Below are 17,433 nucleotides of genomic sequence, written 5' to 3'. Positions count from 1 at the left end.
TGCCGCTTCCCTGCTGCCTGCAAGAAGCTCTCCTTCTGCCCTTCGGGGTTTGCTACTAACTTGGGTACCCGCTCCTTGGGGGCCGTGTATTCTACTTTCAGGTGCCATTCAGGGACCAGGTACTCGCTCCTCGAGGGCCTGCTCTCCCTGCCTCAGTGCCTGTACCTATGACAACTATCTCTGGTGGAATCGCATCCATAACAGCTAACTCCGAGTGAGTACTCTGATATCTCATCTGTCTCATCCACAGTAACTCCTTGCTGCGGAACCTCCTGACGTCACCTAGGAGAGAAGGGCTCCCTCTGCCGAGGTCCCTGAGACTACATCTCACCACTGCCACCTGATGGGAACACTGAGAGGAGAGGATCATCTTGCTGGTGGCCGAAAGGAATCAGTAAGTTTTTGCTTGGGACATTGTCTTTTTTAAAAGTATTGGAGCAAAGTTAACTATCTGGGAATATTATTTAGTGTGTTTGTGTGTTTGTGCCTTTAATAGTCAGAAAGGCAGTGAATAAACAAGTTAGACTGTTTGTATTTTTAAATAGTCAATAAGGTAGCTAGTAAGCAGTAGGTAGTGGGTTTATTTTTAAAAGTCTGCATAACTGAGTGTTCTGCAGACTTTTAAAGAACTGAGTGTTTGTATTTAATACAAACTGAGTGTTTGTATTGAAAAAAAACAAACACAAAAAACAAACAAACCCAAAAAGTAGCCAGAAGCTAGAAATAAGCTAGGAGCAGTGTATACCTAAGTAAAAAAGTTGAAAAGTTCAGCTCAGTTTCTCACCTTGGAAAGGTGTTGGAGGTAGTGTGATTGGGTTTGAATAGGGACCAACATTTGTTAATCAAGAGAGCAGTGAGTCACTCTGGCTGACTAACTGAAGTTAGACTGTTTGTATTTCCCACCCCTTGCCCACCCACCCCTAGCTCATCCCTTAATTGATAGGCAGGTGCCACTTAAACAAAAAAAAAAAAAAAAAAACAACAAAAAAACATCAACAAAAACTTTATTGAGAATTCGATCAGACCCCGGTAGGCCACTACCAGACACATAGTGAATTTAAAGGTTGTTAGACACATTCCTACTCCCATAGCAATCTAAAACTTAACTAGGAACTGATCAAAATTGAGATGAAGGCAGCAGTCCAGCAGCAAGAGGGGGGCTTCCCAGTCTTTTGCATAGAGTGTCACATGTATGATTTTTTACCCATGTTGTACATGTGCATGCGATGCAAAGAGCTCCTGGCTCTCAGAGAACGAGTCCGATATCTGGAGGCTAGAGTGGCAGACCTGGAGGAGCTGAGGCAAACAGAGAGGTATATAGATGAGTCCTTCAGGGACATAGTAGTCAAATCCAAACTTCAGACTGGCAGCCCTGGTGCTGCCTTGGAGGAAGAAGGTCTCATGATGGGAGAGCACCAACCAGGTGCAGCAGGAAAGGATCCTGTAGCAAGGACCTGCTCTCCAGGTGATGCATTGTCCTTTCGCACTGAGGATATCTCCCCAAGGCCTACTGCCCAGGAGGGAAGGTTTAGGCCGGCCGTCATAGTTGTTGATTCAATTATTAGGAATGTAGATAGCTGGGTGGCTGGTGGGCGTGAGGATCGCCTGGTAACATGCCTACCTGGTGCGAAAGTGGCGGACCTCACGCATCACCTAGATAGGATTTTAGACAGTGCTGGGGAGGAGCCGGCTGTCGTGGTACATATGGGCACCAACGACATAGGAAAATGTGGGAGGGAGGTTCTGGAAGCCAAATTTAGGCTCTTAGGTAGAAAGCTTAAATCCAGAACCTCCAAGGTAGCATTCTCTGAAATGCTCCCTGTTCCACGCGCAGGTCACCAGAGGCAGGCAGAGCTCCGAAGTCTCAATCCGTGGATGAGACGATGGTGCAAGGAAGAGGGATTCAGTTTTGTTAGGAACTGGGGAACCTTTTGGGGAAAGGGGAGTCTCTTCCGAAGGGATAGGCTCCATCTTAACCAGGGTGGAACCAGACTGCTGGCGCTAACCTTTAAAAAGGAGATAGAGCAGCTTTTAAACTAGAACAAAGGGGAAAGCCGACAGTCGCTCAGCAGCGCATGGTTCGGAGAGAGGTATCTTCAAAGGATACTAATGAGGCATTAGAATTAGGGCATCCCGACAGTGAGGTTCCAATAATTAGAAAAATAGTCCAAGTGCCTGTAACTAAAAACTCACCTGAGCTAAAAAATTCTAACTTATCCCTATCAATTAAAAAGCAGAATGAAAATACAAACAAAAAACAAACTTTGAAATGTTTGTATGCTAATGCCAGAAGTCTAAGAAGTAAGATGGGAGAATTAGAATGTATAGCAGTGAATGATGACATAGACTTAATTGGCATCTCAGAGACATTGTGGAAAGAGGATAACCAATGGGACAGTGCTATACCGGGGTACAAATTATATCGCAATGACAGAGAGGAGCACCCGGGAGGAGGAGTGGCGCTTTATGTCCAGGATGGCATAGAGTCCAACAGTATAAACATCCTGCATGAGACTAAATACAAAATTGAATCTTTATGGGTAGAAATCCCTTGTGTGTCGGGGAAGACTCTAGTGATAGGGGTATACTACCGTCAACCTGGTCAAGATGGTGAGACGGACAGTGAAATGCTAAGAGAAATTAGGGAAGCTAACCAAATTGGTAGTGCGGTAATAATGGGAGACTTCAATTACCCCAATATTGACTGGGTAAATGTATCATCGGGACACGCTAGAGAGATAACGTTCCTGGATGTAATAAATGATAGCTTTATGGAGCAATTGGTTCAGGAACCGACAAGAGAGGGAGCAATTTTAGATCTAATTCTCAGTGGAGCACAGGACTTGGTGAGAGAGGTAATGGTGGTGGGGCCGCTTGGCAATAGTGATCATAATATGATCAAATTTGATTTAATGACTGGAAGAGGAACAGTGTGCAAATCCAAGGCTCTCATGCTAAACTTTCAAAAGGGAAACTTTGATAAAATGAGAAAAATTGTTAGAAAAAAACTGAAAGGAGCAGCTACAAAAGTAAAAAATGTCCAAGAGGCGTGGTCATTGTTACAAAATACCATTCTAGAAGCACAGTCTAGATGTATTCCACACATTAAGAAAGGTGGAAAGAAGGCAAAACGATTACTGGCATGGTTAAAAGGGGAGGTGAAAGAAACTATTTTAGCCAAAAGATCTTCATTCAAAAATTGGAAGAAGGATCCAACAGAAGAAAATAGGATAAAGCATAAACGTTGGCAAGTTAAATGTAAGACATTGATAAGACAGGCTAAGAGAGAATTTGAAAAGAAGTTGGCTGTAGAGGCAAAAACTCACAGTAAAAACTTTTTAAAATATATCCGAAGCAGAAAGCCTGTGAAGGAGTCAGTTGGACCGTTAGATGATCGAGGGGTTAAAGGGGCACTTAGAGAAGATAAGGCCATCGCGGAAAGATTAAATGATTTCTTTGCTTCGGTGTTTACTGAAGAGGATGTTGGGGAGGTACCCGTAATGGAGAAGGTTTTCATGGGTAATGATTCAGATGGACTGAATCAAATCACGGTGAACCTAGAAGATGTGGTAGGCCTGATTGACAAACTGAAGAGTAGTAAATCACCTGGACCGGATGGTATACACCCCAGAGTTCTGAAGGAACTAAAAAATGAAATTTCAGACCTATTAGTAAAAATTTTTTAACTTATCATTAAAATCATCCCTTGTACCTGAAGACTGGAGGATAGCAAATGTAACCCCTATATTTAAAAAGGGCTCCAGGGGCGATCCGGGAAATTACAGACCGGTTAAACTGACTTCAGTGCCAGGAAAAATAGTGGAAATTGTTCTAATCATCAAAATCACAGAACATATAGAAAGACATGGTTTAATGGAACAAAGTCAGTATGGCTTTACCCAGGGCAAGTCTTGTCTCACAAATCTGCTTCACTTTTTTGAAGGAGTTAATAAACACGTGGATAAAGGTGAACCGGTAGATGTAGTATACTTGGATTTTCAGAAGGCGTTTGACAAAGTTCCTCATGAGAGGCTTCTAGGAAAAGTAAAAAGTCATGGGATAGGTGGCGATGTCCTTTCGTGGATTGCAAACTGGCTAAAAGACATGAAACAGAGAGTAGAATTAAATGGACAATTTTCTCAGTGGAAGGGAGTGGACAGTGGAGTGCCTCAGGGATCTGTATTGGGACCCTTACTTTTCAATATATTTGTAAATGATCTGGAAAGAAATACGACGAGTGAGGTAATCAAATTTGCAGATGACACAAAATTGTTCAGAGTAGTTAAATTACAAGCAGATTGTGATAAATTGCAGGAAGACCTTGTGAGACTGGAAAATTGGGCATCCAAATGGCAGATGAAATTTAATGTGGATAAGTGCAAGGTGATGCATATAGGGAAAAATAACCCATGCTTTAATTACACAATGTTGGGTTCCATATTAGGTGCTACAACCCAAGAAAGAGATCTAGGCGTCATAGTGGATAATACATTGAAATCGTCGGTTCAGTGTGCTGCGGCAGTCAAAAAAGCAAACAGAATGTTGGGAATTATTAGAAAGGGAATGGTGAATAAAATGGAAAATGTCATAATGCCTCTGTATCGCTCCATGGTGAGACCGCACCTTGAATACTGTGTATAATTCTGGTCGCCGCATCTCAAAAAAGATTTAATTGCGATGGAGAACGTACAGAGAAGGGCTACCAAAATGATAAGGGGAATGGAACAGCTCCCCTATGAGGAAAGACTAAAGAGGTTAGGACTTTTCAGCTTGGAGAAGAGACGGCTGAGGGGGGATATGATAGAGATGTTTAAAATTATGAGAGGTCTAGAATGGGTAGATGTGAATCGGTTATTTACTCTTTCGGATAGTAGAAAGACTAGGGGGCACTCCATGAAGTTAGCATGTGGCACATTTAAAACTAATCAGAGAAAGTTCTTTTTTAATCAATGCACAATTAAACTCTAGAATTTGTTGACAGAGGATGTGGTTAGTGCAGTTAGTATAGCGGTGTTTAAAAAAGGATTGGATAAGTTCTTGGAGGAGAAGTCCATTACCTGCTATTAAGTTCACTTAGAGAATAGCCACTGCCATTAGCAATGGTAAAATGGAATAGACTTAGTTTTTGGGTACTTGCCAGGTTCTTATGGCCTGGATTGGCCACTGTTGGAAACAGGATGCTGGGCTTGATGGACCCTTGGTCTGACCCAGTATGGCATTTTCTTATGTTCTTATGTTCTTATGTCCAAGCTGTATAATAAAAGAGTTCAATTCCGGTGTTTTGTGTATAGAGTCTAGCCCAGCTGTGGCTCCTCATGGGGCTCCTCCACGTGGGCGTGGTCATCTCCACAGCACCCTAGGATCCACTAAAACACATGTAATAACAACAGTATGCCCTTGGACCATGGCGCGACTGCAGAGAGGAGCTCCGTGGAAGTGTCGAGGCAGGCAAGACGTGTCCAAGCATGGGTGGAACAGGCTGACCACCGGAGCCCTAACCTCTGCCAAACCTGCACTCACCGGTAGAGACCCAGCAACGCAATGTTGGCCTCTGGGGTAGCCCTCCGGCCACTCGATAGTCCTTTTGGATCTGTCACTAGAGAGCGGCAGATGCGGCAGGACGGACAGAGGTCAAGGACAGGCGATGGTACCGGAATTTGGAACAAGACAGGACTTCAGGCTTGGACTAGGCTTGATGACTCAGATGAGACGAGGACATGAGGATACTTGGAACTCAGACAAGGCGAGGACGCTTGGGACTTGGAACTCAGGTGAGATGAGGACATGTGGAGCTTGAAACTCTGATGCAAGATGCTCAGACGTGGATGAAGATCAGACATGGATTCAAGGGAGTCAGGCGAGGATCCGGATACTTCGACGAGGACTCGGAATACTCAGACGAAGACAAAGACTCAGGATCTAGGTCAAGGGCAGAAGCAGGCATCCGGGGAGTGCTTGAGGAAGGATCCAACTGGAAGAGGGCTCCAGCCACCGGAAACGAACACCGGATAGATATGGATTTAATCCCAGTGAAGGTCAGCTGGAGATGAGGTCCGGGGCGAGGCAAAGCTGAACCCGGAGCTAGGAACTGACGATACTTCAGGATCAAGACTCGAAACATCAGGATCTGGACTTGGAACCCTCAGGACTGGAACTTAGGACATCGGATACAAAGGACACCGGTACCTCAGGACACCAGGACATCAAGGTGTCTGGACATCTATGGCATCTGGATTTCAGGAACCTCTAGAGAGGAGGATCTCAAGGACATCTGGAACACGCCGGATGAAGACATCAGGAAACAGGGACATCGGAACATCTGGAGACAGGGAGTCATCTGGACATCTGGGGACAAGGCGACGGGATCTGATGAGAGATCAGAACATGGAATGAAGACAAAGGTTCAGGGACCACGGATGAAGACAAGGAGTACCAAACAAAGAACAGAGTGCCTTGAAGAAGCGAAGAAGGATCACGGAGGTCTCCTGGAATGAAGAGCTGGAACTGAAGATCCAGGAGCAGTCCAGCTCCATAACTGGCTGCTTGCGAAGGCAATGACGGAATGAAGGAAGGCCCTCTTTATAGGGCTGAAGAGGAAACGCCTTGGAACGTCAGCAGGAGGAGCCCAGGAGGACTGCCCACTGCTGGCCCTTTAAAAGAAGAGAGGAGGCGCGGCCGCACGCCTAAGGAGGAGGCAAGTCCATGGAGAGCGGCTTCCTGCCACGAAGGAGGAAGCAGGCCTGACGTCGGTGGCTCCCTGCCGCAAAGAACAGAAGATTGATGGCGGCTTCTAGGCCGCAAGAAGAGGAGCTCTAGAGCAGCCTCCAGACTGCGGAAGAGGACCCGGTCGATGGCGACCTCCGGGTTGTGGGAGCTTTGGGGTGGCCTCCAGGCCACGGAAGAGGAAAGCTGATGGCGGCCTTGCCGTGAAGAGACGACAGTATGCGGCAGCCTCCAGGCCGTATGAAGAAAACAACATTGGCTCCCTTGCCACATGGAAGGCCTGGTCAGCAGCGGCTCCCTGCCGCAGCAGTGACGGCCTCCAGGCCGCGAAGAGGAGAGTCGATAGCTTCAGCTATCTGTCGCAGGAAGATCCAACGGCGGCGGCTCTGTCCGCTGCGAGAGGTAGCTTCGGCGGCGGCCTTCAGGCCGTAAGGAGAGCGGGCAGCAGTCGTGGCAGCAAAGGCAGCGGCGGCCTCCGGGCCGCGCTGCAAGAAAGAGGCTGCTTGTGGGCCTAGCCCGCAAGCAGCATCACAACAAAATACGTGACTCACTGAGCACATGACCATCATGTGACTAAATATATGTATGTGCTCTGCATCCACAGGAGTCCTCCGCTTCCAAACAATAGGTGTAGAGCAGAACTAAGACATTTCCCTGTACAACACACCATATATAAAAGATATCCTGATTCTGATGTCATCTTAATAAAAGCATCACAAACTTCCTCTATTACCAGGTGCATTGTAAAAGAATACAAACAAACCGCACCCTGTACATATCTATCAAACCTGCTGTACCTCAGGAGCACTAACTCCAAGAAATGAAACAGCAATAGCCCTACGCATGAAAAGGCAGCAGTTCACCACCAGTGCAGTATAATATTGAGAAAATACAGCAAATAAGGCTGATACAAACCTCTAGTAAAGTACCTCATCTCAGTCACATACTCACAGAACACAGACAGACCTGCCTTCACCAAATATAGAATGAAAGATCACAAATTACAAATGTGGAAACCAAACCTGGAATGGAAACCCCAAGACCACCTTCTGCATGCAGTGCAAAACTGGAGACTAGAAACAAAAATATATTTCCACCTACACTAAGCAAAGTTCAAAGAGAGAAGAAATGCATACTTTCAAAACTGACACAGTATGGCCCTTGTACCCCAGTCATTCCCCTCCATGCCCCATCACCCCTCACTTCTTCCAACTACTCAGTCATAGGGATGTGAATCGTTTTTCAACGATTAAAATTATCGTCCGATAATTTTGATATCGTCTTAAATCGTTATAGAACACAATACAATAGAAATTCTAACGATTTATCGTTAAAAATCGTTAAATCGTGTTAGTGCGCACTAACGGGAGTTAGGGGCGGATTTTAAAAGGAGCGCGAATAGCCTACTTTTGTTTGCGCTCCAGGCGCAAACAAAAGTACGCTGGATTTTAGTAGATACGCGCGGAGCCGCGCGTATCTGCTAAAAACCTGGATCGGCGCGCGCAAGGCTATGGATTTTGTATAGCCGGTGCGCGCCGAGCCGTGCAGCCTACCCCCGTTCCCTCCGAGGCTGCTCCGAAATCAGAGCGGCCTCGGAGGGAACTTTCCTTTGCCCTCCCCTCACCTTCCCCTCCCTTCCCCTACCTAACCCACCCGCCCGGCCCTGTCTAAACCCCCCCCCCCTTACCTTTGTTGGGGGATTTACGCCTCCCAGAGGGAGGCGTAAATCCCCGCGCGCCAGCAGGCCTCTTGCGCGCCGGGCCGCAACCTGGGGGCAGGTACGGAGGGCACGGCCATGCCCCCGGACCGCCCCGGACCATAGCCACGCCCCCGTACCCGCCCCCAAAACGCTGCCGACATGCCCCCGAAACGCCGCGACGACCAGGCCCGCCCCCCGACACGCCCCCGACACGCCCCCCTCGGAGAACCCCGGGACTTACGCGAGTCCCGGGGCTCTGTGCGCGCCAGTAGGCCTATGTAAAATAGGCTTCCCGGCGCGCAGGGCCCTGCTCGCCTAAATCCGCCCGGTTTTGGGCGGATTTAGGCGAGCAGGGCTCTGAAAATCCGCCCCTTAGTGCGCACTAACTCCTGTTAGTGCGCACTAACAGAAAATGATACAAATTGACACTTTCCAGGTCAGTGAAGGTCAGTTAGGAATGAATATGTATTCCTATTGGCTGGCTGCCCTCTTATCTATTGATGTTACCAAGGTTCCCACTGAGGTGATGGTTGGGGGGATGGGAAATGGAACTGGAAACTCACAAACACCAACAGAAAATGATACAAATTGTTGACACTTCCCAGGTCAGTAAAGGTCACTTAGGAATGAATATATATTCCTATTGCCTGGCTGTGCTCTTATCTATTGATATTACCAAGGTTCCCACTGAGGTAATGGTTGGGGGGATGTGAAATGGAAACAGTTGGAAGCTTGACAAAAAAAGCAATGTGATGATCATCACTCATGTGACTAGAACTTGTTTGTTTATTATTTTTGTTAGCAGGCACGTGAAATGCTAGTGCATGTTGAAATTGCCAATCACTGTGCATTTTAGAAAGGTGGTCCTGGCTGGAACTATTATACACAGTTCAAATATATGTGGTAATTGATTGTTGGTAAGTGTATTTTTTAAGTAGCCACACTGGCCACCAGTATGTTTACTTTTCCTCCTACTTAACTCACTAGCTCAACTTTATAAGAAGGGCTTCTCTGCTTGTGTGTTGCTTTTTTTGGTGTGAGGAGAGCAGAAACATCAGATCTTTATTCAATCTACTCAGTCATCTATTATATTAACCTACTCAATTTTTTTAAAATGATTTATTATATCACTGAATTAATAATTAATTATTACTAGGTGGTGGTGAATGACTGACTAGGCTACTAGCCTAGTGTCACTGGTGAGGCTAGTGGCATTTTAGCAGAATTATAATTTATTTTTATTAGTACTGCAGCATTAATATATTCAAGCCTAGGTAGGTAGCTGTCTGTGAAGTCAGCCTCTCACTAGTAATGCAGGGAAGGAGCTGTTTCAGCCTCACCATCCTCCCCCCCCCCCCCCTCACCCATACACCATTCACTGGCTGGGACATGGGGGAGGGGAGGAGTGAGGGTCAGGAAGCTCCCCCCTGTCTGTGAAGCCAGCCTCTCACTAGTAATGCAGGCGGGATAGGGCACTGCATGCAGGAAGATCACAACACCCCTGGTGTCAGGGTTAGGGCACTGTGTGCAGGAAGATCACAACACTCCTGGTATTAATAGGGATAGGGCACTGTGTGCAGGAAGATCACAACACCCCTGGTGTCAGGGTTAGGGCACTGTGTGCAGGAAGATCACAACACTCCTGGTATTAATAGGGATAGGGCACTGTGTGCAGGAAGATCACAACGCTCCTGGTATTAATAGGGATAGGGCACTGTGTACATGAAGATCACAACACCCCTGGTGCCAGGGTTAGGGCACTGTGTGCAGGAAGATCACAACACCCCTGGTATCAGGGTTAGGGCACAAGTTCTAGTCACATTGACTGATCACATTACTTTTTTTGTCAAGCTACCAACTGTTTCCATTTCCCATCCCCCATATACTGTCAGTGGGAACCTTGGTAACATGAATAAATAAGAGGGCAGCCAATAGGAATACATATTCATTCCTAAACTGACCTTAACTGACCTGAAAAGTGTCAAATTGTAGCATTTTCTGTTAGTGCACACTAACTCCCGTTAGTGCGCACTAATCGGAAAAAACGATTTTTAACGATTTTTTAACTAAAAAATCGTTCCAAACACGATTTTCTTCTCCAGCCAGACGATTTTGATCGTTAAGACGATATGGCACACGATTCACAACCCTACTCAGTCATCCCTTCACATGCTCATATCCCTGTCCAAAATTTCCCCAACACACCCCAACCCCACATCCTCTTCCCCGTGTTCCCTTTCTCCCTTGTTCAACTCTTTCTGCCCTTCCCTCTTCCTTTCCCTACCCAGAATACCTCTGATCACCTCTTTCCTACCCCTTCCTGCTCAGCATCCCCCACTCCCCGCTGCCCTCTCCCCAACCCAGCAGCCTCACACCTCCAGCTCTCTCTCCACTTCCATCTCTCTTCCTTGCTCAGCAGCCCCCAAACCCTTCCACTCCACTGCTCCCTACCCAGCAACTCACAATCTCCTGTCCCCACCCCCTCCTATTCAGCAGAATCCTGACTCCCTATCTCCTCATGCCTTCCTGCCCAGTACATTTCCCTCTCCTTCTGGCTCCCAGCCAGCAGAAAAGACTTCAGTTCAATCCAGAGTCTCCTCCCTCTTTATCAGCAGCAGATGAAGGCAAGAAACATTGAGGACAGGAAGATGAGGTGGCAGCAGCAGCGGATCTATAGAGCATGCACATTTCTCTCTTATGCGCCTGCTGTCAAATCCAGGCCCCATGGGGTGAAGAGTGCACCAACAGCCTCACTGCCAGGCCAGGCACAGGAAGATAAAGTTGGTGTCCTGCCAGCCACATAAGAATAGGAGTTGGTGATATCGTGCTTTGATCTTGGTGAAGGAAGAGCAAATAACCTCCCACTGACCAGGAAGAGGAGAAGTCAGCCAACACCTGCCAAGACTGATGAGGGAAGATCAGCCTTCTGCTGGCTCTGTGACACACCTCCTGGGACTTCACTAGTGTGTTGACAACCACTGGTTTAGAACATAGGCCTTTCTCCACCCTTAACTTGTGCCTGCATCTTTTCCATTAGGTGAATGCAGTTTATGTGCATAACAGTCATGTGTGTAAGTGTGTGCATGCTGTTTCCACTTCTGGGAATCACACACCAGGAGTCGTCAGCAAAATGAGATGACAGTCCCGCAAGCATAACTTCAGCCAGTAGGATGTTCAGCTCCTCGTCAAGCTCTTTGTGCTGGGGAAGGCCCACTCTTCCCCACTGGTGTCAGGAGAAACCAGAGAAGGATGACCCAGGCCTGGCAACAAAACATCTGCCAGGCCTTCTACCCCCACAAGAGGAAGGATCAGCATCTCCACCTCCATGAAAGGAAGTGGCTGAAGCAGGTCTTTGCTCATCTGGAAAGGGCCAGAGAGAAGTACACCAAAGTCATATCTGAGAGGATTTGCTTTCTTTCTTTTGCCTTTGTGCAGCTTTTATGCTATAGTCACTATTGTCCATCTATAGGGCTCTTCAACTTAGAGAAGTGATGGCTGAGGGGAGATATGGTAGAGGTCTATAAAATAGTGATTGGAGTAGAACGGGTAAACGTAAATCAGGTTGTTTATTCTTTCATAAAGTAAATCAGGTTGTATACTCTTTCATAAAGTACCAAGACTAGGGGACTCACAATTAAGAGAAATAGGAAAAAATAATTTTTTACTTAGCACATAATTAAGCTTTGGAATTCATTGCTGGAGGATGTGGCAAAAGCTGTTAGTGTAGCTGACTGTGTTTAAAAAAGGGCTAGACAAGTTCCTGGAAAAAACGTCCATAAACTATTATTAAAGTGGGGAAATCCACTGCTTATGCCTGGGATAAGCAGCAAATAGAGTATCATCCTTTTGGGATCCTGTTCCTTCTAATTTTTGAAAGGCTATGTGTGCAAACATTTTATTTTGTGCAGCTTTTTATAAACTGACTTCAAATTTATGCACAATGAGTCAGCATAATGCAAATAATATCAGTATTTCTTGTGCACACTATGGAGGTAATTTTAAAAGGAGTTACATGTGTAAATGTAACATACTAACTTAGCAGTTTTAAAAAGTCATTTATACATTCAAAATTCTCTTACATGTGAATATCCTATGGGCAATTCAATGGCATGTATTGTAGCAATTTTCAAAAGCCCATTTACATGGGTAAAGTGGATTTGCACATATAAAACCCAATTTTAAGCATGTTGTAATTGCTTTTTAAAATCAGGCCATTGGGTTTGCTGTGTGTGCTGTGTTCACAACCTGTATGCACATGCGCACAGCTTAGAGGGAACAGTGCTTCCAGTACTTGTGACCTAGTTTGGCCACTGTTGGAAACAGGATACTGGGCTTGATGGACTTTCTGTCTGACCAGTATGGCAAGTCTTATGTTCTTATACTCCCCATCTCTGAGGCAGGCTCTCTCTCTGGTTATCATTCCAGGCATTGGTATTACAAACACATCTCATCATAGGACAAGCATAAAAGGTATTGATAGAAAAACTTAAATTTGAGCTTGAGTTTATTGATTGTGTTAGAATTCTGAATTTCTCTAAAGTCACTGTGTAAACTATTGTCTATTGCAGCTGTGTTGTAATCCTGAGGGAGTGCTGTTGAGCTGTTATTGTTTTGCATATTTGTGTGATGGGGAGAAGTTTGAGAAATTGAATTAATTCTGTGTTGAGCTTGAGTGTGTATTTGACAACTGGGAAAAGTATTATAATAGCTTGAATTAATTCTGCATGTAATTTGAGGGTATATTTGAGTGTCCGAACCCACCTATCCCATCACATTTTTTTGATATATGGATTGTTACCCATATTAGGAGTTATATTTTCTACATACAATTCAATTAGGCAGGGAGCCGCCATGCATTTCATGAGTGCAGGAGGGGAGGGGCAGGGAAAATGCCCCCACCCAAAAGAAAAGGCCAACTTTCTTTCTCTATATTCCGCACCAGTCTCTGATCAAAATTGAGATGAAGGCAGCAGTCCAGCAGCAAGAGGGGGGCTTCCCAGTCTTTTGCATCGAGTGTCACATGTATGATTTTTTACCCACCGGTGAGAAGTTGTACATGTGCATGTGATGCAAAGAGCTCCTGGCTCTCAGAGAACGAGTCCGATCTCTGGAGGCTAGAGTGGCAGACCTGAAGGAGCTGAGGCAGACAGAGAGGTATATAGATGATCTTCAGGGACATAGTAGTCAAGCCCCAACTTCAGACTGGCAGCCCTGGTGCTGCCTTGGAGGAAGAAGGTCTCATGATGGGAGAGCACCAACCAGGTGCAGCAGGAAAGGATCCTGTAGCAAGGACCTGCTCTCCAGGTGATGCATTGTCCTTTCGCACTGAGGATATCTCCCCAAGGCCTACTGCCCAGGAGGGAAGGGTTAGGTCGGCCGTCATAGTTGGTGATTCGATTATTAGGAGTATAGATAGCTGGGTGGCTGGTGGGCGTGAGGATCGCCTGGTAACATGCCTACCTGGTGCGAAGGTGGCGGACCTCACGTGTCACCTAGATAGGATTTTAGACAGTGCTGGGGAGGAGCCGGCTGTCGTGGTACATGTGGGCACCAACAACATAGGAAAATGTGGGAGGGAGGTTCTGGAAGCCAAATTTAGGCTCTTAGGTAGAAAGCTTAAATCCAGAACCTCCAGGGTAGCATTCTCTGAAATGCTCCCTGTTCCACGCGCAGGTCACCAGAGGCAGGCAGAGCTCCGGAGTCTCAATGCGTGGATGAGACGATGGTGCAAGGAAGAGGGATTCAGTTTTGTTAGGAACTGGGGAATCTTTTGGGGAAGGGGGAGTCTCTTCCGAAGGGATGGGCTCCACCTTAACCAGGGTGGAACCAGACTGCTGGCGCTAACCTTTAAAAAGGAGATAGAGCAGCTTTTAAACTAGAACAAAGGGCAAAGCCGACAGTCACTCAGCAGCGCATGGTTCAGAGAGAGGTATCTTCAAAGGATACTAATGAGGCATTAGAATTAGGGCATCCCGACAGTGAGGTTCCAATAATTAGAAAAGTAGTCCAAGTGCTTGTAACTAAAAACTCACCTGAGCTAAAAAATTCTAACTTATCCCTATCAATTAAAAAGCAGAATGAAAATACAAACAAAAAACAAACTTTGAAATGTTTGTATTCTAATGCCAGAAGTCTAAGAAGTAAGATGGGAGAATTAGAATGTATAGCAGTGAATGATGACATAGACTTAATTGGCATCTCAGAGACATGGTGGAAAGAGGATAACCAATGGGACAGTGCTATACCGGGGTACAAATTATATCGCAATGACAGAGAGGAGCACTCGGGAGGAGGTGTGGCGCTTTATGTCCGGGATGGCATAGAGTCCAACAGGATAAACATCCTGCATGAGACTAAATACAAAATTGAATCTTTATGGGTAGAAATCCCTTGCGTGTCAGGGAAGACTATAGTGATAGGGGTATACTACCGTCCACCTGGTCAAGATGGTGAGACGGACAGTGAAATGTTAAGAGAAATTAGGGAAGCTAACCAAATTGGTAGTGCAGTAATAATGGGAGACTTCAATTACCCCAATATTGACTGGGTAAATGTATCATCGGGACATACATTTATTTATTTATTTATTTATTTATTTATTTATTTATTTAACTTTATATACCGACTTTCAAATTAATATCAAGGCGGTTAACAATGTTTAGAATTTGCAGTAGCAGAATTCATAAAAACCAAAACTCGTAAAACAGGTAACTCACTAAAAATTACATAGTTGATTCAAATATAATAATAAGATAAAAAATAAATAAAATCCATTAGATTAAAAAACTTAAAACATAAAAACAAAATAAAAGTCTTAAAAACCTAAATTTTACCATTTAAGCCCTTCTAGCTACACCTCTATCTTTAACCTGGCCTAAACCTCGGCAGTTCTTGTCATGTTTTACGCCTTATTATCCCTCTGAACCCTTGCTTGAGAGATAACGTTCCTGGATGGAATAAATGATAGCTTTATTGAGCAATTGGTTCAGGAACCGACGAGAGAGGGAGCAATTTTAGATCTAATTCTCAGTGGAGCACAGGACTTGGTGAGAGAGGTAACTGTGGTGGGGCCACTTGGCAATAGTGATCATAATATGATCAAATTTGATTTAATGACTGGAAGAGGAACAGTGTGCAAATCCAAGGCTCTCGTGCTAAACTTTCAAAAGGGAAACTTTGATAAAATGAGAAAAATTGTTAGAAAAAAACTGAAAGGAGCAGCTACAAAAGTAAAAAATGTCCAAGAGGCGTGGTCATTGTTAAAAAATACCATTCTAGAAGCACAGTTCAGATGTATTCCACATATTAAGAAAGGTGGAAAGAAGGCAAAACGATTACCGGCAAGGTTAAAAGGGGAGGTGAAAGAAGCTATTTTAGCCAAAAGATCTTCATTCAAAAATTGGAAGAAGGATCCAACAGAAGAAAATAGGATAAAGCATAAACGTTGGCAAGTTAAATGTAAGACATTGATAAGACAGGCTAAGAGAGAATTTGAAAAGAAGTTGGCTGTAGAGGCAAAAACTCACAGTAAAAACTTTTTAAAATATATCCGAAGCAGAAAGCCTGTGAGGGAGTCAGTTGGACCGTTAGATGATCGAGGGGTTAAAGGGGCACTTAGAGAAGATAAGGCCATCGCGGAAATATTAAATGATTTCTTTGCTTCGGTGTTTACTGAAGAGGATGTTGGGGAGGTACCCGTAATGGAGAAGGTTTTCATGGGTAATGATTCGGATGGACTGAATCAAATCACGGTGAACCTAGAAGATGTGGTAGGCCTGATTGACAAACTGAAGAGTAGTAAATCACCTGGACCGGATGGTATACACCCCAGAGTTCTGAAGGAACTAAAAAATGAAATTTCAGACCTATTAGTAAAAATTTTTAACCTATCATTAAAATCATCCATTGTACCTGAAGACTGGAGGATAGCAAATGTAACCCCAATATTTAAAAAGGGCTCCAGGGGTGATCTGGGAAACTACAGACCGGTTAGCCTGACTTCAGTAGCAGGAAAAATAGTGGAAAGTATTCTAAACATCAAAATCACAGAACATATAGAAAGACATGGTTTAATAGAACAAAGTCAGCATGGCTTTACCCAGGGCAAGTCTTGCCTCACAAATCTGCTTCACTTTTTTGAAGGAGTTAACAAACATGTGGATAAAGGTGAACCGATAGATATAGTATACTTGGATTTTCAGAAGGCGTTTGACAAAGTTCCTCATGAGAGGCTTCTAGGAAAAGTAAAAAGTCATGGGATAGGTGGCGTTGTCCTTTCGTGGATTGCAAACTGGCTAAAAGACAGGAAACAGAGAGTAGGATTAAATGGACAATTTTCTCAGTGGAAGGGAGTGGACAGTGGAGTGTCTCAGGGTCTGTATTGGGACCCTTACTTTTCAATATATTTATAAATGATCTGGAAAGAAATACGACGAGTGAGATAATCAAATTTGCAGATGACACAAAATTGTTCAGAGTAGTTAAATCACAAGCAGATTGTGATAAATTGCAGGAAGACTTTGTGAGACTGGAAAATTGGGCATCCAAATGGCAGATGAAATTTAATGTCGATAAGTGCAAGGTGATGCATATAGGAAAAAATAACCCATGCTATAATTACACAATGTTGGGTTCCATATTAGGTGCTACAACCCAAGAAAGAGATCTAGGTGTCATAGTGGATAACACATTGAAATCGTCGGTTCAGTGTGCTGCAGCAGTCAAAAAAGCAAACAGAATGTTGGGGATTATTAGAAAGGGAATGGTGAATAAAACGGAAAATGTCATAATGCCTCTGTATCGCTCCATGGTGAGACCGCACCTTGAATACTGTGTACAATTCTGGTCGCCGCATCTCAAAAAAGATATAATTGCGATGGAGAAGGTACAGAGAAGGGCTACCAAAATGATAAGGGGAATGGAACAACTCCCCTATGAGGAAAGTCTAAAGAGGTTAGGACTTTTCAGCTTGGAGAAGAGACGACTGAGGGGAGATATGATAGAGGTGTTTA

Source organism: Rhinatrema bivittatum, chromosome 1, assembly GCF_901001135.1.
Source record: "Rhinatrema bivittatum chromosome 1, aRhiBiv1.1, whole genome shotgun sequence".
In the NCBI taxonomy this organism is placed as follows: Eukaryota; Metazoa; Chordata; class Amphibia; order Gymnophiona; family Rhinatrematidae; genus Rhinatrema; species Rhinatrema bivittatum.
The sequence above is the reverse complement of the archived record's forward strand: the minus strand, read 5'-3'. Positions refer to the sequence as shown.